General features: G+C 30.5%; 1 long non-coding RNA gene across 3 annotated transcripts in view; it reads left to right on the top strand.

The window, feature by feature from the left end:
- The window catches only part of LOC146995566 (uncharacterized), a 61,873-nt gene that overhangs the window by 30,316 nt on the left and 4,281 nt on the right, over positions 1-27,276 (top strand). Inside the window, exons 4-7 of one of the 3 annotated variants that reach the window (XR_015043151.1) lie at positions 5,700-5,815; positions 5,992-6,120; positions 12,538-12,655; positions 13,288-13,302. This is a non-coding gene — a long non-coding RNA (uncharacterized LOC146995566). Of the gene's footprint in view, positions 1-5,699; positions 5,816-5,991; positions 6,121-6,200; positions 6,220-12,537; positions 12,656-13,287; positions 13,303-27,276 lie in introns of those variants that run through there. The other 2 variants (XR_015043150.1, XR_015043152.1) reach the window with 2 other exon arrangements.

The raw sequence follows: 27,276 nt of genomic DNA, 5'->3' as shown, positions 1-27,276 counted from the left end.
TTGACTAATGTGTACCATCTAAACAAAAATTGAAAACCTTTAGTACCACCACTACAAAGTACTACTACCACCACCAATCTTGAACAAAGCTCAGATCGCATAAATTTACGAGTGTTAGAGAAAAAAACTCAATTAGGATGTTGGGATTTTAATTTTTGAAATAAATAGTTAAAAATATTTTTCTTCTTTGTGTACCACCTATTTTTTTTCTTGCATACCACCGGTTGAGAACCTTTGATCTAGACTTATCAAGTATGTGACAAAATAACACATAAAAAAATCAACATACAGCTAACTATTAGTAAAACGTAATTGTCACTTATCATCTTTCAAATATGTCCAACCTATTATAAGTGTAAAATATTTAATGCTACTTGATAAACTGCATGAACTTTATTTTATTCTTAAACTTATTAATAATTATGTTAATTCATGTTTAGTAATAATGCATACTACTTGGGGATCTATTTTATTTTTAGGATGGTATTACAAAAGTGAAATTCAGGCATAGAATAATATTTTTAATTGAATTTATTCAGTTCCCATTTGCTCATAGGTCCTTAATTTTTTTCATTAATGGTCCCTAAAAGTGCTTAATTTCCATGTGCAGAAATGTGTACGAACCCTGAGTATACTTAATTTCAGAAAAAATTTTCTAGCATTGAAAAAATATTAAATTATCTATTACCTTTAAATTTCTAAAGCAATATTAGAAATTTGTGCCAAATGAATCACTGAATCTCAAACCCTAAGTAATGTATTTACTCACTTATTTCTTCCTAGCTTTCTTTTTATCACAGGCTTCTGAAATTTTTAAAATTATTTACCTAATTTTCACCTTCCTTCAGTCTTTCATACAGTGAGTTTCCCTTAAATTTTAAAACATTCATTCATGTAGGTGTCGTTTTCATCTTAATAACTAATTTGCCTTGGATTTTGGGTGCATGGGCTCTGATTAATAAAAGAATAACAGTGAACAGCTTCAAGAAAAATGGGGCTATCTAATGCTGTTCGTGCAGTATTCCCTTTTTTTTTTTTTTTAATAATATATATATATACTAATTTTATCATCTGAAATGGAGAGGGGAAAATTAGGAAAAAATTTTAACTTCCAAAGAAAATTGTAAAGTAAGAATATAAATGCAAAGTAATCATGGATAAGCTACTAGTAACTATCATAATTTTATTTCTTTAAAAAAAACTTGCATTTCAATAAGAATCCACATAATTACAACATTTAATAAGTTATCTCATTTCTACTTCTCTATAACTCTGATTTCTCCCATTCTTGCTGTCATCTTTGCTACTCATTAGGCCTCAAATCTTATATAAATAATTAGAGAATTTGACTATGCAGCTGATGTGGCAAAATTGCAGAGTGAGTATCGATTGGTGAAAATTGCAGAGTGAGTATCGATTGGTGCTTGCTCACTTTAAGGGTAATTTTTTGTATTAGGCTGGCATAAAATCCAACACTTAGATATGACAAGGTTCAGCATGGCCTTTGCAGGTAATAAGCAAAAGTTTGTCTTTCTTAGCATGACAAAAACAATGAGTATGTGGACGAATCCATTTTAAAAGTTTGAAAAATTATTGCATGTGGTAAGACAGACTGAATGGTGATGACTTGCATGCTTCAGAAGATGACACAAACTGCAATTTTAGAAGTAGTAAATGCTTTGAGATGTAGGGAATAGCCCTGGACAATAATAGCAGTGGATGAAATTAAAAGCAGAGGGAAGCAGGAATGAAATTATCTTATTAGGTACTGAAATGCTAATATTACAAATGCATTAAAGTAGGTTTCTTTTAAATAAATAATTAGTTACAAAATCCTTAAATATGTTTTATTTGGTATATTCTTACTGTAATCACGTCTTTCAAAATTAAATTGATAGAACAATTTTCCTCTCTCGATTTTCTTACTATAAAATTAATAAAAAAAAGGGAAAAAATTCTGTGAGTAAACATGGTAATACCTCTATCTCCCCACATATATAAACATGTATCTTCATGAAAAAAATCTAAGGAAAACAAATGACATTTATCTTTAAAAAATTATTTCAGTAAACAGGATGAGAATTAAGTTTATTTTTAGACTTATGTTATATGAAATATACTCAATTGAAATAAATTAGAAAATTAAATTCAAATAAATTTTAAGCCAAATTATGTATTTAAATCACAGTAATTTAGTTGTAGTAATTAATATTAATAAAAAATAGCGTATTTCATTCAGAAAAGTATAAAAAATTTTCTAAAAAATTGCAAAAATTACCAACATTGGGGTTTATCTGATAATTTTCAAATTTATTCCTTCGTTTTGCATTTAGAATTATAATTTTAATTTTTCACAGAAATTTGTTTTCAGCTTTAAAAAAAAAAAAAAAATTCACTTGTCCTAATAGATAGAGTACATTTTTGTTCTTTTTGAAATATTCCAGAATTTCTACTTTACCAAACAGAACATTTGAATTTATATATAAAATTAACATTACAAAGTTAAACTCAGATCAGAAACTGCATAAAATTTAACTAATAATTATTACCAGTGTTATGCAAAATACTATTAAATTAATTAATAAATTAAGAGTGATATTCCACATCTACAAAGTTTGTAAATTTTATGTTTAAATATTTTTTTAAATAAATATTTTTAAGAAAGGTCCCTTGGAATACTGGACATTCTGCAACTGCAAATTGCTTAAATTATAAATACACTTCAGGTCTTTCATACCGTTGCTTTTCTTTTTGCATTAGCAATAACAGAAGCAAGAAATATTACCTTCAGTTACTGTATAGGTATTTTCTCCCTCCTCCCATCATGCCTTTGTTATGTAATGATAGCACACTCGATGCGTATTCGAGAGGTCTAAAAATATCTAAAAATCAGACCCTTCTAATTTTCTTTTATTTAAAAGATATTTGCATTCTACATTAGTTGTTACTAGCAAATCATTGGATAACTAAATACCAAGCTGTAAGTAAACTAATGTAGCTTACAAATATGTAGAATTTTATATCTTGCATTAACTTAAAAGTACAGTTTTTTGCATATTTGTATAATTTGGTTTGCTGGAACATGGCAAAGCATGTAAAGCTAGTTGCCTAAAGGGACGCATGTACTTATGGAGGAATTTATAAGGAAAAGTGGCTTGAATTGACATTGTATTTATGTATGTTTATATTGTTAATTCTAAAATTAATGTTTTATTAAAAAATTATTATTATTAATTGATTTTTAATACTGACATACACATACAGAATGGTTTAAAATTCCACATAGTCACAATTTGTTTTTTTAAAAGAAGTTACTTTATGATTTGCATGTTATATTATATGTTTAAAACATTATAAATATGCAATGGCAGTTACAGAGTTTAATAAAACTTGTAGTTTATAAAATATTAATGAAATGATATTCTGGGGAATAAAGTGCAATATGTTGTTTTTGTTCACAACTACCGTTACATTAATGGAGCGCTAGGCATAAATGGGTTAACGTATTGCTAGAAAAATATTTTAGGTCATTTTCACTTTTTCCCTGTTGATATTAATATACTAAAATATATAGAATAACGAAGTTGCCCCTAGGCAGGAAAACAAAACATTACGAAAATTATCATATGATAAATTTTTAATCAAATGTAATTACTTCATTTTGGAATTATAAAATTTTCATACGAAATTAATACGATATCACTGTTTCAATTAATTACTGCTGGTTGTATAAAAAATACTGGTTATAAATAAAATGGTCAATTGAAGGCTGAATTTATTGGATTCACAATCACAAATACTATTATTAAATCTATATTTAGAATAAGTATTTTGCACTATATTCAATGTAGATAGTGCATGTGCTTGCTAGATACTCGTTCTAGTACAAATCATCCTGCCGTTAGACCAAAGAATATTTATAGAACACATATTCTTTGGTTAAGTATAAAGAATAGAATACATATTACGAGCATCTTAAATAGAATACATATTATGGGTATTGATATGTACTAGTAGCAAGGGCTAAATGTTAAAATACTGGATCAATATATATAACAGTGTAAAGTGCATAAGAATTATCCATAAAATAAATAACAATACTTCAAACAGTAATTATGAAAGATTTACTTAACGCTCAGGAACGTTACAAACACACAGGCAGCCATGTATATATCTGCTACTATCTTTAAAGTAATTATTGTTGTTTTCTCCTGATTGGCTGAGATCCCCCCGCTCCGCTCTCCAATCGGTTACCTGATCCAAGTGTTCCAAACTGAAACCTTAGTCTTTGCCTGTAAGTGTACTCTTAAATCGTCTGCTTCCAACACAGTTATATTTCGGTCTGTTTACGTTTCAGGAAATTCTCATGTAACGTTTTAATTTCTGTAACTTTACAAAACTTTTGCCTGTAAAGAGCGACCTTTTTTTTTTTTTTTTTTTTTTTTTTTTTTTTTTTTTTTTTACAGTGTGCAATTTAAAAACTTTTTAAACAATTTGAGGGGGATATGAACACATAGAACAGTCATTTGTATGGGATAAAATTTCACCTGTTTTATAAAAATAGTTTTGTAAAAAAACAAGTTTCAAAACTACATAAATAGTTTAATTTTTGTGTTAATTTTGAATTATTGCTTTTAAATTAATTAATTAATTGGTAGTTATTATTTTACATTGAATGTTTAAAACTGATATCGTTTGTAATAAAACTCGAATGTGCTTGGAACGAAAATAATTTTAATAAGTTGTGAGTACTGTACTACGTAAAGATTTTTGTCGATATGGTCTATATGTGTGTGTAATGGAAATTATATATAATAGAAATTCTACAAGATTTTGTATACGAGATCTGCATTTTGCAAAATTTTATATTGATCAGTATTTTTCAGAATAATATCCATAGAAATGCATATTAATTAAGAATCTTTTTCCTAACTGAAATTTTATTTTTAGTTATGTACAAATATAAAAATTTTGTTTTTTCATTTGTGTACAGCTCCTCATTAGGATCTCCGATTTTAATATCGAATATCTTTATCAGTTTTGTTGTATGAGATTCAAGCATTTTTTTTGTTTTATTCTGAAATTTTTCAAACAAGTATAGGAACTGGAGGGAGATATGAAAAGTAAAATTTCATAATTTTTACCAAATTGATGTCTTTCAACTTTAAATTGCAAAATATGAACACTTGCATCATTTTAAACAGTTTTGTAGTTGGAAGTATATGTGTACAACCCACACAAAAATAAAAGCCAGGTAAGGACTTTTCAGGGCACAGAGCATTAAACCATTATGATACAGCTATTAATTATTATAAGAAATAATGGTTAGAAAATTGTATACTTAAATTATGCTTTCCAAAAACAGAGGTGCTAGATCATTAAGGCAGGGAAGAACGCTCGTGTTGTTTTCATTTGATGGTATATTAATGCTTATAATAGAAATTGTTTTGATTTATAAATAAAGAAAGATTTACTTATTCATGAAATTTGTTACATTGAAAAAATTTTTTAATAAATTTTACTTTTATGGTAGAAATCTGAATAATTTTTCTTTTACTACTACCGAGTTCAATAAATCAGTTTAATTTTAAAGTTAGAACAAGTATATTTTCCTTTATAGATTATATGAAACGATTATATGAAATTCTTTTATAGAATGGTTTTTTTTAAAAAATTTCTTAATTACATTTCTTCCTCAGATAAGAGAATAAATTTTCGTGTGTGTTTAAAAGATCTTTGTGAAACGGAGAAAGCGAAATGTTTGCCATGCAGCCATTTTTATCCTAAGGAACGTATTCTTCAGTGGTTTAGAATGGTAAGTAAATGCCATCCTCGTTTAAAGATAAATGTATGTGGATATTGTTCATACATCTGCTTGCATATGCAATCTCATGTATTCAATGTATTTTGTCTGTGTTCTCCCATAATTTTTTTAACCATGCTTAAGTATATTTTATTTATTATTTTGTATAATTTAAATCTCAATTACAGAATGGTACTTGTCCCTTGTGCAGAAAATCTGCGGCAGCCTTCTGAAGCGGGAACTGAAACTGTTATGATGTTTCGAACAAGACTTGTATATATAAGAATTACTTCAGTTATTGGCCTTAACTTTTCCATGTAAATAAATTTTTTATATTTATCGAATACTTTGAAATTCTTTTATAACTGCATTCATTTAAACTTCGTTTCCCTTTCAGAAAGAAAGAAAAAAGTCCATATTAGACCTAAAACTGCAGTATCCAATAATGAAAAACAATAATGTGAAAAGTCTAAAATAAAGTTAAAAAGAAGTGGTGGTACTTAAAGAAATCTGCTCAAAAGTGTTGCTGCAATTTCAAAGAGAACAACATCGTTAATAAACTGTTCTGGTGTAAAAATTTAAATGTATTGGGTTTTAATGAAAGTTTTCTGCCACCACAAATATCGACTGCACAGACAGTTCACGTTGGCGTACAGACACTTATGCCTGTAGTACAATTGCCAATAATGGGAAATATTTAGTAATTTTTGTTATTTCTACAATTTTGCATAAAATTGCATTTCTTATCAAATTTATTGATTCATTTTGTATATTATTGCTTAAGCCACAGATAATTTAACAGACTCGCCTCTAACTCTCCTGTAAGTGTTGTATCAAATTAAAAAAACACTCCATGAATTCAGATCTGGGTATGCAAGGCCATTTTTCGTTCTATATAAAACTACCGGGCTTCCGTAGGAGTTGCTAATCGGAACAATTATTTTATTTGCCAGCATCTGTTTAATATGCTGTTCCAGGATTTCTTCCTTCACGTGGTCTTATCGCTAAGATCACACCTTAGACCGGACTGGGGGAGTGTTTCCTACATCTGTCTCGTGCTGCACGACCTGACAGAAACCAGGTTTCTCATCGAATAATTTACAAAATTTTCTTACCAAATTTTTCATTTTCTTTTTCTCCTCTTCCTGAAGATGGTTGAGGTCAACATCTGGCATGGCCCGCTCTTCTTCTTCAACAGTATCCATCTGGACCTGTAAAATAGAGTTCTTAAAATTAAATTTTGCACTTGCTGTGCATTAAAAGTCAACCTCCAAAATAACTGAAGTTAATAGGTCTTTCACTACCAGAAAATTAACTTTTCATATCTCATTCTTTGTTTGCATGTGCAGCCTTACTTTTCCAATGCAGACAACACTGTTTTCCTTAGGCAGCAATTTCCCTTTGTCTTGTAGTTTTAAACTATCGTAATGGCGAAAATTCCTTTTAAAGAAGTCTTGCTCCAAAAAGCTGCATTGCGCTGCAGTGTCCAGTAAGGCAGTAGTAGGGACGTTGTTCAATAAAATATGAATTTCCGGCAAGGAACAATTTTTGTATAACTACCATATTTAATTTAATTTCCAATGGTTTTTTTTTTTTTTTTTTTTTTTTTTTTTTTTTTTTTCCCCTGTTGTTCCAGGGGTTGACCTGGCCCTCTTCTCGGCTGCCCTGATCAGTTTAAATCCCTTGCTTCTGCAGCTTCTTACTGTAATCTCCAAATACTTTTGACTAACCCGTCTTCTTGTTATCTTCTTTTTCAGCTTTCCCCGCCTGCCAGTAAGAATTCTGCTTACTTTGAGGTTTCTGTTAAGGCGAAAACCTCGAATACTGGCGGAAGTTTTCTGAACATGTGTTTTCAGCAGCTCATTTACTTTGGAACTTCACAGCCAGCTGAAATAGGTTTTCCAAGGTCTGGCCATTTTTCTACCTCCGGGAAATCTTGAATCGACGGCAGCAGGCTAGGCAAAATCACTTTGATTAATTCCTTATCTGGCTTTTTTCCATACAATAAATTAAATATTTTAATTTTTCAAAGAATAAAGTCCATCAAAGCTTCGACGCTTGTCTGATATTTACTAACTAGCTCTGCCTCCAACTTTGCTCGGTTCCCTTGAACGAGCAATACCCTTGAACCTGATACCCTTGAACCGATACCCTTGAACCAACTCAGGGCCTGGCATTTTAGGTTAGCTGTAGCAAATGTAACTTTCTGCAGCTGGTTTTTGGGATGTAAAGTAAAATGCTGATTCAGCTGCTCTAAGAAAGTCATCATGGAACATTGGCCATCGAATGTTATTGCTAGCTTCATAGCTGCTCACATGGTTTCTACGATGAAACATAATCCCTCCATAAGGTTTGCTGGTGACTGCAACATTTGGAAGGTCTTCATTTTCCAACGGCATGGTTCATCAAAAATGCTTAGGGCATCACTGTAGGTTTCCTTGCTTTTATCTATTAACTAAGTGTTGAAAAACCTAGTGAACTACTAAGTGAATAATTGCTCAAGTCTAAAAATAGAAACTTAAACTCAAGAAGGGTTAATTATCCTTTATTGCTCAAAATAAAATTGGTCCTTTTCTCAGGACGTACAACAAAGCCTTAGGCTTAACTCAAAAATGTAAGAAATAAGAACTTAGCTAATGTCTAACTAAAGAGATTTAGCCAAAGCTAACACAGTTTCTAAGTTGGCTTCTAATATTAAATTAGCTAGCGAAGCTATCAAGGGCACGTAATACGGGAGCATAGTAACAGCTTAGAGAGACGTAAGCAAACACACGCTATTCAGGAATTCTAATTCTCTCTCTCGAAGTCAGTGGAACATCGACTTAAATAGTACTCCTTGTAATTTGTATTTAACATGATTCTAAAAACTCAAGCTGAAGCTGCAAGAGACAGGAGATTAGCTTTAACTTAAAAATAACTGTTATAAAATTAGGATATACCTTGCAAGTGCTTAAATTTTGAAGACGTAAAAGCAGCATTTCTATCACTTAAAATTTTCTTTGGTATTTGAATTTGAAAAATTTGTCTTAAACAATTTGTATAAGAATCAGTAGTTACACTTTTGGAAACAAAAGTCCAAGTATACTGAATAGCATGGTCGATAATAATGTTAAGTTTTTAGTAGAGTTATAATAATTTAATCCACCAACAGTATCAATAGACAATATTTCAAAAGGTTCCTCAAGGGATGGTAAAAATTGTATTAACCCAATTCTTTTTTGTTACTTTTCTTATTAAACTGACATACTTCACAATGTTTACAGTAATTTCTAACATCTTGAACAGTTCCTGGTCAATAATTGAAGAGATAATAAATTTGACATTGAGGACACAATATCACCAAATTGTAAGTGAAACCTTTCGAGTAATTTAGTTCTGAGAGATATGGGTATTACAATTTTATATAATCCTTGTTTTTTAGTAATTAATACATCATTAATTTTCTTATACTTAGGATTAGAGACATTATCTAAATTTTGATGTTCTTTAATTTCTTCTAATGATAATAAATTAACCTGCAAACTTAAATGTTGACAAATAAGGTTTCTAGTTAACGTATCAGCTTCAACATTAGTAAAACCTTTTTTGTACTTAATATCAAAGTCATACATAGATCATTTCGAAGACCATCTGAATAACCTACCTGTAGGATGTTTAATATTATTAAGCCAAACTAAAGCAGCATGATCAGGATGTACAGTGAAATGATTATCATGTAAATAATAATAAAAATTATCTATGGCATCAATAATTGCTAAAAATTCTGATTCAGTAATTGCATAATTTTGTTCATAAGACCTTAATTTTCTAGAATGGGAAGCAATTGGATGTAGGTTAACATCTGGATCTTGTTCTAAAACTGCACCAGCAGCTTCTTTAGATGCATCTAAAAATACATGACAGGGATATTTTGGATTAAACAAAGCTAGACTGGGTCTTGAAATGAACACATCTTTTAATTTTTGAAAAGCTATTTGACAGTCGTTAGTCCACTTATAAGGAGTATCTTTTTTAAGTAAATTTGTTAAAGGAGCTCTAATTATTGCATAATTTTGAATAAATTTATGATATACTTTTCCCAAAAATCTTTGTAATTCTTTAACATATTTAGGGGGGTTGTAATTTTTTTAATAACCTCAATATTACTGAGCTAATATTTTCCTGTTTGAACGTCATATCCTAGAAAATTTATTTTTTCTTTAGCAAAATTACACTTAGTTGTTTTAATTTTATATTCTGTTTTTCATATATATCAAACATTATTTTAAGATGTTCATCAAAATGTGCGGAAAACACTATAATGTCATCAAAATAATTTAAAGGAAATTGAATCTGACATTTGTTTAAAATTTGTCCAAGAGCTGTTTGAAAAACAGCTGAGAAAATTTTCCAACCAAAAGATAATCTAGTAAATTCATAAATAACAAAATTTGTAGTAAATGCCAATTTTTCAGTAACTTTATCATTTAATTTTATATGCTAATAACCTGATGTTAAGTCCAATGTGGAAAAAATGTTTGCATTTGTTAACTTATCTAACACAACATCAATTCTAGGAATAGGTTTACAGTCTGTTTTGGTAATTTGATCAAGTTTCAAATAACCAATACATAACCTGGATTATACTTGTTCATCTCTCATCATCAGTTAACAAAGCTAAAGTTACAGGTGCAGCATAAGGACTAAAAGATGGTTTTCATGATACTAGCAATGTAATAATTCATCTATTTATCTATTAATTTCACTATCTTTAGGGGCTCTATAGGATCGAGAGGCTATGGGTAATTCTGAAGTTAAGAATACTCATGGAGGTTCTATATTCATACAGCCACATCATATTTGTTTTTAGCAAATATATGATTATAGTTACTTAATAATTTTTGCTATTGATCAAATTCACTATTTTCAGCATAATTATAAAAATTTTTAGTACTTAACACTATTCTTACATACAAATTTAGTCTGAGAATGTTTATTTAATTGAATAACTTTACTTATCATGCATTTAAATTGATACACTTCATAATTATTTAAATTTAATTGCTATTTAAATAAGGAAACACAAGATAATGATAATAATAAATAAGATAAATTAGAATTCACAACATAAAATACTATAGTATTACTAATTTTACCTATTTTGCATAGTAATTTAATTACTTTAGTTACAACAAGACCTGTGGATAATAAACATAATTTAGTATTAGGATTATTTTGAGTAAGTTTAATTTTTGCATCAATAGAATTTTAAATATTTTCAGATAGCACATTTACCTGACTGAGACCCTGTGCCCAGAATTGCGAGGACTTCTTTTTAACTAATTTATACCTTAACTTTAAAATAATTTCACTTCTTTTTTTGGTTTGATTTGTTGACAATTTTGATTGTTTAGACTTAAAGAAGGAAATGATCTATGCAGATAAGACAGTTGACGTGGCTGGGAATTTCTCGATGTTTGTGGAACATTATACCTAGGATTGAAAAATGGTCTTAAAAACCTACATCTAAACTTGTAAAAACTTGGATGTATACTTGGTCTTGGAATTGCAAATTTTTGTTCTCCCAATGAAGCTGAGGTAGACAAACTTGAACTAAGAAACAATTTCCTAGCAGTGTTGATCTAATCTTGGATTGTGCTTACATTTTCTGCTGTTCAGGCAGACCCTGATTTAACATATTGATGATAATTTTGTTATCTAATTTTAGACTTTATGCCAATTTTAACTTTTGTCTATAATATTTGTCAATCTCAGTGAATTTGGAGTAAGTGCAGTTAATAAAGTCACTAAAAGTGATGGTTTCTGCACTAGCAAAATACATAAGAAATTTATTCCTTACTTCTTTCCATTCTAACTCAACATATTCTCTTAAATAAAATGCTAAGGGCTCGTCTTTTAAACGTTCAAAAAAACAGTAAGGCTTTATCTTTCGCGGCGACATTTTTAGAGTCACATTTCTTTTCAAACAATAAAAAGTATTTATTTATTGGAATGTCATGATTTGTTCCATCGAATATGGCTCACGGAAATTTATCCACACTGATTGTGTCAGTTTCAGTTTCTTCTTCATTTTCTTTTGAATGTGATCTTGTTTTCATTATTAAATTTTACTTTTTTCTGAAAACTGAACATTGAAAAATTTGCAAAATAATTACCATTGAATTATAATTTTTCTGAAGAATTTACAGTACTAAACACAAAATTAAAGCACCAAACTTGAATATTCGCTGACACTTTTTTCACTATAAACACTGTTAGAATCTTTCAGAAGATGTGCACACTTTTCAGTATGCGCAGACACACAAAATCGATGTGAAAAGTAAACTCTGCAGCAAGGAGGCACAGTCTTCTGGAAGCAGAAGGGATGACAGAAAAGAGAGAGTTGCAACGCATTTAAGCTTTTATACAGCATTCCATTTCAGATCACATGGCAGTTTAATGTACAGGTGTTGGGTTCAAACTTCATCGATGAGTGCGCAACGCAGATTAGATGACGGATGTTTTTTTGATTAGTTACAAAAATTATTGCTCTGTTATTTTTGCCTTGCCACAGAGATTACTTTTCTAATTTTCATCCTTTAAAATGATGTAATCTGTACAAAACTGGGAGGTGCATACTGCAATCACAGTGATAATATGCATTATCCAGAACTAAAATTATTTGTGGAATTTAGGCCATGTCTGCAAGTTTTTTTTATGCATCCATTGTTCTAACTATGCAATCATGTCTTCAGGTTATGATGCAGAGAACCACCGCCAGTCCATTGCAACTTACTTCTACCAAGTCATCTTATTACAATAAAAATGCAGTCTTATCACTATAATGGAGCAGTTTTACTACATCTATATGAGGTAATTATAAGTAATGAATTAATTGCCTCTTGCACTAAAGCTGCAAAGTAATAAAATCGTAATTTGTTTTCTAGTATATTGTTTATTATATTATCTTCTTTGAAAACAATAGTTAGAATTTTATGAACTGAATTAACTCATTAGCATATTTAAAATAGAATTATTAACCTTTTACATGCCAGTGTTCCTTTTTTGGAACATCATGTTTAATATTTTTTAAAAAATAAAATATATCTGTCAGTTTGAAAAAATTGCCGTTTACTATAGAAGGTATGATTTATTTTTTAAACATGAATATTTCAGCATAAAAAAATTTCTAAAAATTAGCTTTTTTTACGATTTTTACAGTACTTAACAAAAATTTTTTATAAAATTCCTAAAAATTCAAATCCACCCAAACATTTCCCCATCATACTTGAAAAGGACAAGTTTAATAAGTTAATAAAAGAAATTCAAATAATAATGAGAAATATTTCCTCAAGACTGTGTAAAATTGGCACGTAATGATATGCAAAATCAGTGATATCACACGTATATTTTTCTTTATTACATTTTTAAATACATTCAGTGCTCGTATCTCGTAAACATGCCCTTTTTTAGAGGCATTAATGGTGTGTCATTTATTTCTGTAGAAAGGATGGGGCAGAGGACTGGAAGAGGGTATGACCTCTCTCACCAAGGAGGATGTGGTAATTGGTTTCAGCTGTAGTTCCCTGTTTTGAGCTCCGATATCTGCTTGTTTCTTTTGTTAGAAATGACCACATCTGCTTCATAAGGATTTATTAGGTTCTCCGAAAAGTTGAAAAATGTAAATTTGCAGCTTAGATCAAAAGTTGTCTTTGAAATCTAGAGAAACAAAGTATTTTTCCATAATTTTTTTTCATCGCACAGTCTGCTGACAGATTTGTCTAACAAAGGCAAATGGCACAGTACAAGATTCGAGAATGGAACAAATTCCTCTTAAAACAGCAAAAGAAATGTCAAAATTTCAAATTGGGTAATTTGTATATATGTGCCGTTGAAACTACAGTTCTGTTGTAACTATTTCATCAAATGTTATCACTCACAAACCATTAGAAAGAGCAAAAAGATGTGTCCAAGCTTAAAAAAAAGGAAGTTTATGTTCTCCAACCTCACATTATAAAATTATATAATGAAGGAATGGGTGGAGTAGACCTGTTGGATTGACTTCTTAGACGTTATCGACCAGTTTCCTAGCAAAAAATGGTATTAGAACTTATTTATCAAAATGCTGAATATGATTGTGGCTGCTGAGTGAATTTTGCACACATTTACACAAAAACTCCATATTAGAAATCATTTGCATGAATTTTAGAAGAGAAATCGCTTTGAATTTACTTCGAACGAAACCTAAAATTCACAATATACCTGGACCCCGAGCCCATCAGCCAACGTCTGCAAGAAAATCAGATGCACGTTATATACACCTATCCCTCGATTTACATGGAAGATGGTTTCCGCACAAAACCATGTAAATCGAAATCTTGGATTTTGCTATGTAAAATGAGAAAAACATTAAATGTGCATAATTTAGTTAGATAAAACAAAATTAAGACATCTTAAAATAAATAGCATTATTCTTTGTTCATAAAATAACAAATATATGTAGATAATAGAAGTGCATATTTAATTTATTTTACATTAGGAAAATATAAGATCATTCAAAAAATTATTATAAGTTTAATCACTTTAATGAATTAATCACTTTTCTTCTTGATTGGTACGATGTCATTTTCATCACACGATCATTCTTGATAAGATTCTGCTTCAATGGTTTGACGGATTAGGGAAGATTTCAGATCAACAAGACTTTGTAGTGAAATCCGTAATTAACAATTGCCTATGGTTTTTCCTTAAATCTTTGTAAACCTCCTCATATTGATTTAAGCACTTACTAAGCTCCCATTGGAATCGGAGAGCTCATTCAACATTTGTATCATATTGTAAAAAATGATTACCTAATTTTCTTCCCAATTCAAGTCCTACGCTGATGGCTCTTGCTGTGAATGCAACTGGTTAAGATTGCTCTTCATCAGAATCATTGTCTTCATCATGTTTGTTTCATGAATTATGTTAACTAACTCATCCTCATTTAGTTCTTCACCAGCCATTATTTCTTTAATATCTGCCTGAGCTAAATCCTCAAAACCTTCTTATTAGTTTGGACCAATTTAGGTCTGAGAATATTCGTGATCTAATGGTAATCTATCATTCTCGTCTTTAGCACCATCCGACCACATTGCTTTCCAGCTTGCGTTAAGCGTTGATTGTTTAATCTAAGTATATGACAGTCCAACATGCTTAACACAATCTAAGATTGTAAATTTCTTTCAGTCATCCATAAGAGTAAGAGATTCATCATTCTCCATTTGTTCTAAAATATACCTGAAAATTTGTTTGACATACAATGCCTTAAAAGTCAAAATTATTCCTTGATCTAATGGCTGTAATAAGGAAGTTGTATTCTTTGGTAAACAGACAACTTCTATATTTTTGTGTTGTAAATCTTGAGGATGATAGGTACATTATCAATTAATAGAAGAGCCTTAAAAGGCAATCCGTTTTTACTTAAATAAGTTTTAACATCTAGGACAAACATGTTAAGAAACCATTCATTGAAAGCTATGGCTGTGACACATGCTTTTTTTATTAGCCATCCAATAAACGGGAAGGTTATTTATGTTTATTCCTTTAAATGAGTGTAGTTTTTTTATTTGTTAATAAACAATGGTTTCATTATATAATCGCCTGAAGTGCTGCAACAGAAAACAATTGTAATACGACTTTTCGCTACCTTATGACCACTAGCTGATTTGCAAGCTTTAGCTAATAAATTCTTTCAGGCATTTTTTTCCAGAACAACCCAGACCCATGAGCATTGAAGATCTGATCAGAAGTGTAGGAGTTGACACCAATGATTTCACCAAATTTTGCTGGATATTGTTGTGCTGCATCCGAATCAGCAGATGTGCTTTCTAATTTCAATCTTAGATTATGTAAAGAATGTCTTTGTTTAAATCTCTCAAACCAACCATGACTTACAGAAAAAGATACTTTCCTTCTCCGCCCTCCTAGTGAAGTCGACTGTTACTGGTTCTTAAGTGTTTTATAAATCTTTATTTGTAATAGCATTAGTATCAGTTGGAATCCATTTTTGATTTTGGTCTTTTATCCATATCACTAATGCCTTTTCCATATTCTCTATTGTATCATCGCTTACGTATGAAATTAATCTTAAATCTTATAATTTGCACTGTGTAACTGTAGTATTATGTGAAATTTATGGATGCTGAGCTTCGAACATGGAACTTACAATAGTTTTGTGCAGTAAAAAATGGTAAGTAATATGGGAATAAAATGTCAGTAATTCGTTGTAATAGTTTGCGTATGAAAAATATAAACTTCTATTTTCGGAAAAAATACGAGAAATGTATCAAATCATGTAATAAATCTGGTTGGTCTTCAAGTTCGACTGAAGTGATATAACTTCGGATATAACTTTACATAAGAATATCTAAAATTTCCAATGGAAATTCATATTTTGGAAAATAGTTTTCTATTTTTGATACAGTTTCATTGCACTAAGTCTTCTAGCTCTTATGAAATATTGTTATTCAAAAATTTTCATGAAAGATGAAAATTATTTGATTTTTTCCTTGAAAGGTTTAGCGTCATTCAGTAAGCACCTGCAATTAAACTCGTATGGCACTCTCTAATTAATGTGAAATGATATATATTCTTTGAAAAAGATTGGGCTATGTTCTTAGAATCTACGAAATAGTGAAATGTTTGGTATGAAACGATAAAAATCTTGCATGAAGTTCGGTATATGTTCACTCTCATTATTGAAGATCTCTTCCTAAATTCTAAAATAGTGATGTTTTTACTCTTATTATTTTCAAAATTTGGTACTTCATGAATTAAATAACTGTATAGATAGATGTACTAAACTTTATCAAAAATTCAAATATGTTATTAATTGTTTGGTTTTATTTAAATGGTTTAGAAGTAAATGAGCAGTATGTTAGGTAGTTTCTTTCAGAAATATATCCGCGTTTGAAAACTCTGTAGATAATTTGCCTTACTGAAATTGTTCTAAATTTTTAAAAATATATGGGTGATATGTTATCATCTAGAGTGTATTTTCTCTTTGAAAATAGTATATAGAGTTATAATAGGAATTGAATCTTCTTTCTATAGCAGAATTTATTAGTATCTCTAGAAGAGAAAAAAAAAAAAAAAAAAATGTTCATGTTTTTGTAAAAAAAATAATGTAGTATCTGGTTGTCGTTATGATAGAAAGTATTATTAAAAAGTTTCAGAGTGGTAAAATATGATTGTGAAATGACGTTTCCTGAAAATAATCAATGTATTTCTCAATATTAGAAATAAAAATAGTCAAAACTAGAAGTCTTTTACACATTGTGAGTATGAAAGTCATTGAAAAATCTGTTGCAGTCGTATAAAATTTAACTCGAAGGTGAAAATTGTTGCTTGCAGGATTAAACAATATCAAAATTTGGTTTGAAACTAAATCACTGAGTGCTACATACAGATGTGATCGCGATTTTTTTCAAGGTCTTTTAGTAGAAGATATTCTGTTTTTTAAGTAAAATTATTTTCCTTTTCCTATGAAAGTAAGTCTAAAGCTAAATCTTTGGAAAAGTGAGATATCTGGATTTTCATCTGTTAGGAGAAATGCACATGCTACATAAAAATAAAATAGGGGTATCACTGAATTTTCTTGTTACTACAAAAGGGTAGATTTAGAAAATAAAAGAGCATTTCTAAAAAGTTGGTTCATTACCTTACTCTTACTTCTTAAAAGTTGATAAGTTATAAGAAAATTCTTTTTAACCGTATACTGCTTATAAGATATGATTTGTTACTCAGGTTTTATATTAATGCATTACACGATTTTACATTTCGTTTAAGTATTGGTAAGGTTTTACTGTTCCTAACGAGTGGAATTTTCTTAGTGTGTACGTGAATATTTAATTGCATTTTCCTTAACAACGCGTGGGAGTAATTTAATAATGCATCGCATAAGTATTCTTTTCTTTTAAAAATCCTAGTTGAAAGTTAATTAAATTATTTAGATTAATATTAAACGTATGTAAAGGGCTAATTGTACTACAGAAAGGTTCATGACTTTTCTGTGTATACTGACGAGGGTATATAAAGTGAACTTCAGGTTTTTCCCACTGATAGTAAATCTGGAACCAATAAAAATGTATTAAGACTCATTTTTAGGTAAATATATTGCTTTCCATCGCACATTTTCTTGGGAATTCTGGGTAAATAACTTAAATTCAGTAAAGATTATATTCTGATTTGGGTAAAAGCTTAAATATTCTACAGTGAAAAATGTTTATTTCATATTTAGTTCTTAATATTAAGAAAATAGTTCTAAGATAGTTATTGTGTACTGTGGGAATACTGCAGGAAAAGATGAATGATTTAGGTGGTCTTTGGAGTTTTTCACTCAGAAAAAGGTAATATTTAGCAAATTACAGTTCTCGAAAATGCATAGAAAGTTCCTGTAATGCAAACATATATGTACAATTATAAGAAAACGTAATACTTATTTGGGTGTAATTTTTTATTGAAAATGAGTTATTACTTGTTAAATGTGTATTAGTAAGGAATGTTTAACTGCTATGGTGAGTATTGTACGAAGAAATTTCTGTATTTGTGATGAAGAAGGTTAAAATATTCGAAATTGTAGTAGAGATTTGGGTAAAATGCCTCTTACTCTTTGGTTCCTTCTGTAAATATTGGTAATGATATATGTTTTGTAAAGTACTTCAAAAGATTTCATTCATAAGAAAATAAATTAATGCAAACTGACATTTGCGAAAAGAACATTTTAGTCTAAGAAATTGAAAAATAGTCTATATATGAAATTGTCTAGTGAATTAAGTTGGAACTGGGCTAAGTTAAAAAAAATGTATTAACACTATGCGTTAGAAATAAATGCATATCAATAAAACAAACTTTCAAGAGATGAAATTGTAACCAATGGGTAAAATCGATGGTCATTCACCTCTTATTCAATACTGGAAATATTTATTTTAGAAATTTCTTTTATACATGTAACGTCAAATTTCGTCCATTTCACATGAAAGCCGTTCATGAAGGCAGAAATATCCGTACTTAGTGTAGGGAAAGGTAATAAAGTGAAAATTTACATAGTCAAGACATTTAAAGTGATGTAGAAGGCATTCAATTAGTACAAATTACTGAATTAAAAGGTACTGAGCGTTCAAAATAATGAGAAAGAATTTTCTATGAGTACATGAAAGAATGAATATGGGTCTAAAATTATGGATGAAAGTTGAGATTTCATTCTAAAAATTCGGAATCTATCAAACTAGCTTAATGAGAATCAAGATTCAAAACTGAACATTGGTAACACTGAAGAGCATAAAAACATATATTCAGATATAAAGGGTATTAAGAATTAAAAGGAAATGCCAGAATATGCAGGAAATGTTAAAGTTTGAAAATGCGAATGAAGTTAATAATGAAGTAAAGTAGTAGGATAAGTCATGGTAAGAGTACTACAGAATGATAAATTGTAGAATTGGCAAATTAAAATAGTACTATAAAATATGGACTAAGTAAGGGCTATTCAACGAATTGGATATGAATAACAGTTAAAGGTTGTAAAATAAAATGCTTAATTGAAATCGATCTCTATTTTTAAGAAATTTAAGCGTGTTAATTTAGCTGAAATAGTAATATCACAAGCGCAATTACAATAAAAAATTATAAAACAGAGTTAAACTTTAGAGTATGTTGGAAACTAGAAAGAAACCCAGTGCCGGAAAAGTATGAAAATTACATCTAAAATTAACTAAAGTTCATGCGTATGGCAGGAAAATGTAATAAAAAAGTTCAAAATTAGAGTACTCTAAAAATTATGAAGTTATAAAATGTACGAAACATGTTAAAAATAATATCTAAAATTAAATAAAGCTCATATACATGGTAAGAAAATAGAGGAATTAAGCTAAAATTAAGAGCCTGTTTGAAATTAGGAAGGTTAAAACGTATGAAAGTCGTTACAAATTAAAGGAAAGTCATGTGAAAATATAACAAATTAGTTAAAATTCTTAGAATGTTGAAAACTAAAAGCGATAAAAAATAGAAAAGGTGTTAAAATTTACATCTAGAATTAAATAAGTTAGTTATATGGTATTAAAATGTAATAAGCAAGTTCAAAATTAGAGTACTTTAAAAATTACGAAGGTTTAAAATGTACGAAACAAGTTAAAAATTACATCTAAAATTAAACAAAATTCATATATATGGTCAGAAAATATAGGAATTAAACTAAAATGTAAAGTATATTTGAAATTACGAAGGTTAAAACGTATGAAAGTAGCTATAAATTAAATGAAAGTCATGTACATAGTGTAAAAATATAGCAAATTAGTTAAAATTCAGAGTATGTTGGAAGTTAAAATTTACACCTAAAATTAAATAAAAGTCTATATGATGTGAAAATATAGCAATTATGTTAAAATTAGGACTATATTGGAAATCATGGAGGTTAAGATGTATGAGAGAAATCAAGTAAAAGTCATGTATATAGTGTGAAAATATAAACTGGTTAAAAATTTGAGTATATTAAATAGTGTGAAGGTTAAAATGTACAAAACAAGCTAGAAATGTTACATCTAAAATTAAATACAAGTCATCTATATGATTAGAAAATGCATGAAATAAGTTAAAATACAGAATATGTTGAAGATCGCTAACGTTGAAAAGAACGAAAAAAGTTAAAAATTACATTGAATAATATAATACACGAAAATGCGTGTTTTAGTAATTGCACTCATAAAATATAACGAGTAAGTTAAAAGTATTGCCTAACAAGTCTGAAAAAACTCTGGGTAAAATGAATTTAAGAATAAAAATGAGTAATGTAATGAAGATTACGGAAAGTATATGTAATATTATGAACAGAAGATTTAAGAAATAAGGTAAAATTCTGAGTGTATAGGATCACTCAATCATTAAATTCGAAAATAATCCTCGTTCAGGGTAACTAGGAGATAATCAATACGAAGAAAAAACACAAAGGCTAAAAATTTATTAACGAAGGGAAATCACCTCCGATAAATCGGTAAAATATAATCTCTTATTAAATTGTGATGACATGTAGCAGTTTTGCATATATTCAGTCATAGGATAAATAAAAGTAAGAAAATAATTATCTTCGGAAGAGGTTACACTGTGAAGGAAACATTTTATTATATGCTAATATCTGTTTCAAGATAATAACTGTATGAGTCACTTAAAACACCTACTTGATATACGTTTTTAAGAACTCAATATAAATAAGCAAGTTTACAAATTATCATATAACTACTAAATGCCTATAATCACCAAATTAAAAAAAGAAAATAATCTAAGCACACGTCCTTTTTCTGTGATGTAGCAACTACTCTACTCGCATCCACTTCCTGATAAGGCTCCTTGTCCCCATTTTCAGATAAGCGTCCCTTCCACGGCTGAGCCTTCCTTCTCGGGAGCTCTCTCAACTCCCGCTCCCTAAGCTCCCGATCCAGAACTCTCATTTCCTCTACTAGCCTCCATTTGGCCTTCTAAAGCAAGCTCTAAGAAAATAACCTAACACTAAATTAAACAGACGTAGCCGAAGCTAGACACAATAACCCAACTAGTTGGCCCTAAATTAAATTAGCTGGCGATTATCAACAGATACGTACAATACGGCCGAGCATAGGATATTGGGCTTAATAACTGAGTAGCCGGACGGCAAACACGCCCCACTAAGGTCTAAGCTCTCCTGCTGAAGTTCAAAGTTCCGCTAGTCACCATGATTAACTTGCTAAATGCATGTTGTTTTCCGGCTGTCTTGGTGTGTACAAGTGGGCGCTTGAATTAGAGCGATTACTTGGTCAATGAGTCTAGGAGGACAGTTAGGATGGATGGAGGGTGATTAATCTCTTCTCTACTAGAGGCCCACCAGCGGCCGAGCGATAAAGTCGCTGAACACTGGTAGTTCGGTCTGAGGTTCAAATCCTGCGAACGGGCTGGCTGCATGTGCTGTGCATGGGCGTTTTCGTGGTTTTCCCCATGTGTAACGTGTATACGAGCCAGCTTCCCTTAGAAAGTCCTCCACGAAGGCATCCCTTCCCTTAGGCAGATAGTCCTAGTGTGCTTTGTCATAATTAAATAAACCAAACCAAACCTACATGTAATAAAAGAAAAAAAAAAGAGTTTGTGTGTGTGTCTTTTGTTTGTGCTGCGCGTAAGCTGATAGATCCAGGGCTATGAAATTTGGTACATCGGTGCATCTAGACAAGAGCCAGTGCACCTCGAAGCGATTTTTTCAAAATTCAAATCAGATTTGTTTTACTTTATCTTTCTTGATGAAATCGCATAATTTTGAATAGCTTCATTCTTTTAGAAATGTGGTTTTTCATTCAATGCTTTGTATACTGGACTGCTGATTGTTGAAAATATGAGATTAAGTGCTGCTTATTTTCTTTTGATTTTTGGACGCCCAACACTCACATCGCAATCTTCTTATTCTCGCGAGGCACAACAGAAAGAATTTCCTTTTCTCTCTCTCTCTCTCTCTCTTTATTAGCTAATGGCAAAGAGGTTTGTATATTTTGAATCATGTCATCTACAAAGCAGAATTTAGATTGAAAGCTTTTTGATGATAGTTTTATTCTTTTGGAAATGGGGTTTTGGCAACAGTTTTTCATTCATTGCTTTGGATATTGGACTGACTGTTTTCTCTTGAAAATATGGAGATTTATTGCTTATTTCATTGCAATTTTTTATATTATGTTTTAATTATATAAAAAGTTTTGCATGATTTTTTTATGAAACATATTTTTTAACAAATTGAAATAAAAATGAGCTCTATGTTGTTTTATTAAAACAAATTAACTTCTTTTTATTATTGATTTTTTTAAATTTGAATTAGGCATGTATAGGTACATATTTATGATTAATTTGTAAAAGTTTTGTTTCATTTAGTTTGGATTTCATAAAGATAGAAAAAATTCAAGCTAATGAGATGGATGAATTTGCTTTTGTTGAACAAGCAAATCGATATCGGGTTCAATAGACGAGGTTGCAATTCTTAATGCATTTTCAAGATGTTTGTCTGTCCTATTTTTGTTTTTTGTATGCTTCATTTTTGAAATAATTGTTCACAAATATAGGTACTTCCAAAAGCTGAAGACATTAATAAAGCATGATTGTGAAAATTAGGATATTTATTGTGGGGTAGGTAATCTTTATAAAATCAATGTGAATGAATCGATTATATATGAATCAAATTCAAACATTTTTAAAAATAAAAATGTGTAAATTTAAATACTTTCATAATTTGCGTTTGGGCCGCACTTTACACACCCATGCTTTATACCATTTGAACTGTTAGGATTTTGCAAGGGTATCAGGACTGGTATTCCTCTTTACTTGCTTTGGAAACATGAACTGTCCTGACTCGGAACAGGGAGCTTACTCAAGCTATGTTCGATAAATTGTGAAGTAGACAATACACACAGGAAGGGTATACGAAACCCTTTATTTTTCTATCTTTACAGAGCTTTCCGGAACTTCGGAATACAGAGACCAACCACTTGTGGTCTGAACGTAAGAATATAAAAATATTAACTAAAACTCTAACTAAACTAACTTTGGATTAATATACAAGTGCCTACTTTAAGATTGGCCGTTAATTAACAAAAAGCCGTATGTAGTACAAAGAGCTGCTAAAACTACGATACGTTTAAAATTATCAAGAGGATTAAACCTCTGGCCTTGAAGGCAACCAGCAAACGAGTAAAACTACTATGGCCAGCGGCCTGCTTCTAATAACTCCTTCCTCTCTCTTGCTTGGCAAAAAGCCACAACTTAAGTACTTGGCGTTAGCAAGACAAATTTGCATAAATAAGTTAAAAGCTTTTAATTCTGGCCGGAAGTAGAAAATAAGAAATGATAGTAAAGATTTAAAATAAAATAAACGTTAGTAAAACTTAGGATCCTTACAAGGGAAGTTGGTTAATTTATTTATTAGGATAATTAATGTCTGTATTAAGGGGTATTGCTTATTTCATTGTGATTTTTTATATGTAATACATTTTAATTTAATTTTTTTTTTTTTGTTTTGTTTTTGATAAAGTTGTTTTTCCGCAGAGTAAAATTCTGTGCACTTTTTAAATATAATGTTTGGTGTTTCCGTTCGTTGGCTAGTTGATACATAAGCCATACATAAAACAGTCTTAGAAGAGTAGAAGAGTTAGTTCTAATGGCTATGCAGATTAACTTGGACAGCGTAATAAATCATTACTGATGACAGCATATCAAATCAGAGTTCATGATCGCGTGTATCACGCGATTTGGATTGAATTCATCCAAAAGTGCAGTAAGCAAAATACATTACAGTGTAATAAATAACAAAAGAAGATTATATATAATGTATGCCGCGATTAGACTGAACCTTCTTTAAATACTCCTTCTATCTCATTTACATGCAACGCGTTACTAAAAACTCATTCTGGTAGGGGGTTTGTAATGGGGAAACAAGAATTTAAAGGAAAGGGTTTAAAAATTAAAAATAATTGTTATAAAATTAAAATAAACTTTACAACATAATAAAATGAATTAAAAATTCGGGCTTCAAGGTGCCCCTGTTCGGGGGGGGGGGGAATCCGACTTTATTTTGCCAATAGCACTGCTTGTTTCTTGTCTCCGAGTCCCATTGCATTTATACCTTTATGTTTTGAAAATGTGTACGTTTGAGAATTTCAGGCTGTCTTTAAGATTATAGTAAAATTAGTCCAAATAAGAAAACTAAATTTAATATTTTTTTTTAATTAAAAAAAAAATATGACCTTTCAGAATTTACATTACTCTCAAAGGGGCGTTTTTTTTTTTAACGTTTTGTAGATTGGGGCGTTTTTTTAACGTTTTGTGGATTACCTTTATTTATTAAATATCGTGTTCTTCGCACTTAAACCGTAAAATTCACTTTGACAGCAATAATGGAAAATAATTTTAAAATGAGCATATCTTTAGAATTTCCGATACACAGTATCGCGCGCTGGAGATTTTTTTTTTTTTTTTTTTCCCGTACAGTGTTGCCATTGCTCGCTTTAAAATCATTGAGCTTGTTAATAAAAAATTCGTTAAAGTTTTACAAAATATGAACTAGATAATAAAACAAATTAAAAATTCCGGTCCGTGTTCGGTTGGAGGACTACGTTTTTCAAAATTATATGGCCCTAGGTACCGTTGTTTCTTCACGATGCGAGAAACATTCATGCAGATTTTTCATTATTTAGTTTCTTTAAATATAATACATTACGATAATATTTCTTGACAACAGTTTGAAAAGTGAATCGATGCAAAATGGCGTTTTGAAATGAATAGCCCTTCTGAGCTAATAATCTTACGAATATAATATTTAGCAATCATAAGTATAATTTTCAGTTTCGGTTTTTCAAGAAATCACAGAGTTCACAGGATTTTGCAAGAGAACAAACACATGATTTAATACTTTCCAAATGAGTCGAGTTTGATCAAATATAAGGGCTGAAGGCTTATAAATAAGCATTCAGGAGTAATTTAGTCTTGTAATAGTTTTAAATGTTAATAGGTAAAATGTAGTATTAATGATAAATATGCATAAACTTTACACCCGATTTTATTTTAACTGTGTAAGTAAGCAAGTATTCGAAGTAATATGAATTAACTGTTTTTTATTATATAAATTTTAAGGGGAAAATATTTTACATTAAGCTGGAAATAAGGTTTATGTAGTCTACAGTAAGTATTTACATCCATTCAAATAATGATTTATGTATACTGAAAACTGTTTCTTTATTTTATGGGAAATTTAATCTGCAAAAGTGAATCTAAAAATTTTCTGCACTGGCTGTAATTTTCTCCCTTTTGCAGGAGATGAATACATATTCTAGTTTATTATTATGGCAAAGAACAGTAGGGGTGTCTGCGTAAGAGGAATGATGCCTTCGTGGAGGACTTTCCTAGGGAAACTGGCTCGTATGCATGTTAAACATGGGGAAAACCACGAAAACGACCATGCAGCCAGCCCGTTCGCCTGGATTCGAACCCAGGTCGGAACTACCAGTGTCCAGCGATTTTAGCGCTCGGCCGCTAGTGAGTCGATATTGGTTATCTGAGCGAGACACATTTTTGTGGAATGTCGAATTACAGCACTGGCGTAGAACAATGTACGTTTATTTAAATGGCTTTACCATCATGATGGTTTGGTTTATATGATTACGGCAAAGCCTCGAGGGCCGCCTAAGCGGAGGGAGGCCTTTGTGGAGGTCTTTCTAAGGAAAACTGGCTCGTATACACGTTATGCATGGGTAAAACCACGAAAACGACCATGCAGCCAGCCCGTTCGCGGGATTCGAACTACCAACGTTCAGCGACCTTCACCGCACGGCCACTCGAGGCTCTTGGCCATCATGAACTTTTATTATTCTCGAACTTTTTGGGGGCGGGTAATCCTCATGAGTTCATAAATTCAAATATTTAGTGTGCTATTACGTAAATTATAGCCTGAAATGAAGGTAATTAAATTGAATCCAAATTCAACCAAAATATTTACATGTCTTTTCACACATATTTTTAGTAATTTTATTTTTATATGAAACGGTAGAAGACTTTGGTGATATAAGGAAACTGAAGGTCATTTGTGTTCTAAATTCTTAAAGAAAATACATACCCATCAGCGTTCCAGCGGTAGGATCGGTTAACACTCTTATAGTTCGACCGGGGTTCAAATCCCAGCGAACGAGTTAGTTTCAAGAGAAATTTCGTGATTTTTCTCATATGTAAGTAAATGCGAATAAGTTTCCTCCACGAAAGCATCCCGCGTGTGTTTTGCTATGATCCAAGTAACCTGAGAAGAAACGAGGGGAAAATGCAGTAAATATTAGCTAGTCAAGTGATTGAACATTGGTTCTCAATTGGGACGATATCGCCCCCCGGGGAGGATGCTGAGGAGCGGTGAACTTGTTTTTGACGGTGGGCATGTTTTGCAAGGTACAAGTGATTGTTTTTAAAGTACAAATGCACATTAATCTATAGGAGACACATCAGGAGATTTGGAGGATATGCATCTAGAGGGAATAGCTTCAATTCCGGTTTCATATCTCAATTTTTTCAAAATATAAAGAGTAGATTTAGAGGTATGGTTTCTAGCCTAATCCTGATGGAACTTAATACCGTCAAGATTGTTTGGATAAAGAGATGAAATTTTGTCTTTTAATATAGGTGTTTAAAGTTATTTCTGATTGTAATCCGAATTGATTTTGATATTTTTTTCTACTTTCCTTATTTTAAATTTTCCCTTATAAAAGAACAATAAAACCAGTAAGAACAATAAAACCTTTAGAAAAAAAATTTTTTTTTCTCTGAACCAATATATTAAGTCTTTTGCTCCTCTTTTTCGGCAATAAATTCATGTTTATCTCTTGCAATCGTTACACGTATGCCCAAGCTTCATGAGTTGTAACTACACTGAAGTGCCACTAAATTAGGGATAGACATGGCTATGCAAATTGAATAGC

Source organism: Stegodyphus dumicola, chromosome 9, assembly GCF_044657685.1.
Source record: "Stegodyphus dumicola isolate Sdum_Otavi_A_Nest chromosome 9, ASM4465768v1".
NCBI lineage: Eukaryota > Metazoa > Arthropoda > Arachnida > Araneae > Eresidae > Stegodyphus > Stegodyphus dumicola.
The sequence above is the reverse complement of the archived record's forward strand: the minus strand, read 5'-3'. Positions and strand labels throughout refer to the sequence as shown.